Here is a 3,788-nt window from a genome sequence, read left to right as displayed (position 1 = left end):
CCCTCCCCGCGTCGCCGTCGGTCCTGTCCCCATGACAGACTGTCCTGCCCCCGGCCCAGCCCGCACTCCTCCGCTGGGAGCCACCGGGCAGCCAGCTCCTGATCCAGCCTCAGCCTCACGGAGCTGTCTCTGATCTCTGAGATCGGATCCCGGCCACTCCGGACCAGGGTGCGGAAGAGAGGGTGCAGTTTCGATACCCGCTGCCGGACCCCTTCCATCCACACCCAGGCACCGCCACGAGGAGCCGGTACTGACCCGGCACCCCCTGGGCACCCCCACGGATTAGCTCGGTACTGACCCGGCACCCCCCGGGCGCCCACACGGATTAGCTCGTTCTCCAAGCTGCCTCTGAAGGAGACCTTAGTACCCGACCCTAACAGGGAGGAGCCGCACCCAGCAGGATGCGGGGGAGGCCTGGAGAGCCGCTGGCCGGGGGATGGCCGCCCCCCCCGGCGGCCGCTGGTCCTCCCCGCCCGCTAAACAGCCCGCCATGAGGCCATACCAACCAGGCCGCAGCCGACGCGCATCAGCATGCAGAGACAAACGTGGATCGCTCAGACTTGACACAGAGAGGGCTCCCGCACACGGAGGGGCACCCTCACACACACGGGGAGGGCTCCCGCACACGGAGGGGCACCCTCACACACATGGGGAGGGCTCCCACACACGGAGGGGCACCCTCACACACACGGGGAGGGGTCCCACACACGGAGGGCCACCTTCACACACACGGGTTGAAGGACTCTGCAGACTGTCACCGAAGCACCAGACAGAGCCAGGGCCAGAGATGCTCCAACAGATGAGCACGCAGTGTGAGCACACGGTCACGCAGACGCTCAGATGCTCCGACACTCAGGCGCGGACCACCTCCTGGAAACGCAGAGGGGCGTGCACACAGAGAAACCAGGGCAGGGCCACGCCGGGCACATGCTGACAGAGACCCACGGAGAAACGGGCCCGAGCGCCGCGTCCTGATCCCTGGTCCACAGATGACTGCACCGAGAGCGTCCGAGACAGGAAGGTGTGCACAGAGTCCTCACTGCACATCCAGCACACGCACAGACTCAGTGTGCCCATGCACGCGCACGCGGAAACACCCACAGCTGTGGAAGCACCGGCACGGCTCCGGCCAGGTCAGACGAGACTGGCAACTGGGACTCATGCCAGAAAAGGGCTCAGGCCCCTGCGGTGGTGGCCTCGAGGGTGCTCACGCCCAGGCCTGGGCCCAGCCTCGGCCAGCCCGGATCTCAGGGCACATACCCGGAGTGCAGAGGAATGGTGCTTCAGGATCTTCCCACACGGGCTCGGCATGCAGGGCACGGCACTGCCGCGGTGTCCCCGCCCAGCCCTGGCACAACGCTGTCGCAGTGTCACCGCCCAGCCCTGGAACGGCGCTGTCACAGTGTCCCCGCCCAGTCCAGGCACGGCGCTGTCACAGTGTCCCCGCCCAGCCCTGGCACGGCGCTGTCGCAGTGTCCCCGCCCAGCCCTGGCACAGCGCTCTCACAGTGTCCCCGCCCAGCCCTGGCACGGCGCTCTCACAGTGTCACCACCCAGCCAGGGCACGGCGCTCTCACAGTGTCTCCGCCCAGCCCGGGAACGGCGCTCTCACAGTGTCCCCACCCAGCCCTGGCACGGCGCTGTCGCAGTGTCCCCGCCCAGCCAGGGCACGGCGCTGTCACAGTGTCACTGCCCGGCCTGGGACGGTCCACTCTTTCACTCTGTTGCACATGCGATGTATTTCACATCTGGAGACAGATGTCTACTGTGTTTTATAACACGCGTGGACAGAGGGTAACTGTAACACAGCCAGTCTGTGTAAAGGGGTGCGGGTCTCCTCTGCCAAAGCCAGACTATTCTCAACATCTGCGAGTTTGAAATTATGTTCAGAAATGTTTCCAACTGTATACAGACAGGACAAGAAGGGCGGTCAAATCTCAGGAAGCTTCAAAACCCATGGAGGAGGGAACCAGCAGTTAGCGTAATGGCTATGTCGTTGGACTCCCGCGTAGTCGACCGCGGTTCACGTCCCGGACCCAGTGGCTTAAAACTCACGCCGGGCGCGTGTGTGTGCGTGCCCAAGATCCCGAGAGGAGAATGGAGGAGAAGGGATTGCGGCGTGGCCATCCCCCCTGGGGGGTAATTTCTCACTTTCTGTCTCTCTGTCTCTGTCTGTCTGTCTGGTGAGCACACACGCCCTATAGCAAAAACAAACAAACAAACATGGGGCCAAGAACAGGTTAAAGTTTCCGTACATCTCTCCAGGGAGGCTTTGTCCTGGGGGGGCCTCCACCCCTCCCCCTGCTTTCCAGGAGTCCACATTCTCTCTGGCCCCCAGCCCTCCCCGCCCAGAAGGGTCCAGGGAGGACTCCCAGCTCCACGCCCTCTCACAGCTCAGGCCTCACCGCCTGCCCTGGCCCAGGTAGGAAAGGGGTTTCAGAGTGAAGCCCTGGCGGGGGCAGAAGCCACCAAGCTGAGCCCGGTCTGCCCGTCCTCTGAAAGCAGACACCCTCGGGCTCCCCGTCACTGGGCACGATGTCAGGGGACAGGGGAAGTGGCGATGAGGGACGAGCTCTTCCCCAGCACTTGTCGCACGCAGCTTCTAATTACACACTCATTAGTGCGCTGATGTGATGAATACCGCTCCCATCGCCAGACCGTCGGGGGCCCTTGGTCTACTGTACGCGGGCCCCAAAGTGCCATCGAGGGATGCCAGCAGCAGCGAAGGCAGTCACGGCCGTGGGCAGGTGGCCTCCGGGAGCCTTGCAGGGACTGGCACCTCGTTTCTCACAATGACCCCCCAGACAAGTCCTGCGTGGGCCAGAGTCAGCAAAACGGTGAGACCCGGATGCAGACAGGGAGCAAGGTGCTCTTCTGCAAATGCGGGCGCCAGTCCTTGCGCACGGGGACCCCCTCTCGGTCTGCCTCACCCCGCTCTGTTGACCAGCAGCGGTGGAACAATGGAACTAAGGTAAAAGTTTACTTGGTGCAGAAACGCCTGGGAATCCATGCCTAGTTTTCCGTAAGACACTCTTCAGAGAACTTTCTGAAGACCCCCGTCCCTCCTGCCTCTGTGCATCCCAGCCCTCTCCCCTCGTGTCTGTGCCGTGTCCCACACAGAGGAATGAAAGGCAGGGCCCTGCCCAAGGGCCGGGAACTGAGACTCAGGGCACCATCTGGCTGACCAAGAGCGTGGCCTGGGCTGGCTCTGTGGCCTAGCGTGTAAGGGAGCCAATTCCACACGCTGACCATGGTTCGAATCCCAGCCCTGGTGGCTTGAAAAACACACCAGGTGTGGGTGACTGCGTGCCTCAAATCCCAAAAGGACGGAGAGAGGGAGAAGAAGGGATTGTGGGGACCACAGCCCACTGAGGGGTCTTCCTCCCTCGCCTCTCCATCTGCCGCTCTCTGGGGAGGGCAGGCTTCCTCTGGAAAATTTAAAAAAGAAGAAAAAGAAAGAGACATTAAACCCTCATTCCAGAAAGGTCCTGCCCCACACCCCGGAGGATAGAGTGTCACACAGAGGCTGGAGTTTGGACACACAGGTCCCCCAGGCTGTGAGCACCTCACGCCTAAGCCCAGAGTCTCCCTAAGAGCCCAGGAGCTTCCAGGGAACTGAGCCCGGAGTCCTGCAGGGGCCGCCTGAGAGGCCGTGGACACTCCCAGCCCCCGGCCTAGCCTGTGTACCCCTCGTCCACGTCCCTGCATGTCCTGAGTCCCTAAGCTGCTTGAGCAGGTCATGCAAGCTCGGGAGGGGGGGGCACGGGAGCACTCTGTGCTCCTTTCCTT

The sequence above is a fragment of the Tupaia chinensis genome, unplaced genomic scaffold (genome assembly GCF_000334495.1).
Source record: "Tupaia chinensis unplaced genomic scaffold, TupChi_1.0 Scaffold000131_1, whole genome shotgun sequence".
In the NCBI taxonomy this organism is placed as follows: domain Eukaryota; kingdom Metazoa; phylum Chordata; class Mammalia; order Scandentia; family Tupaiidae; genus Tupaia; species Tupaia belangeri.
The sequence above is the reverse complement of the archived record's forward strand: the minus strand, read 5'-3'. Positions refer to the sequence as shown.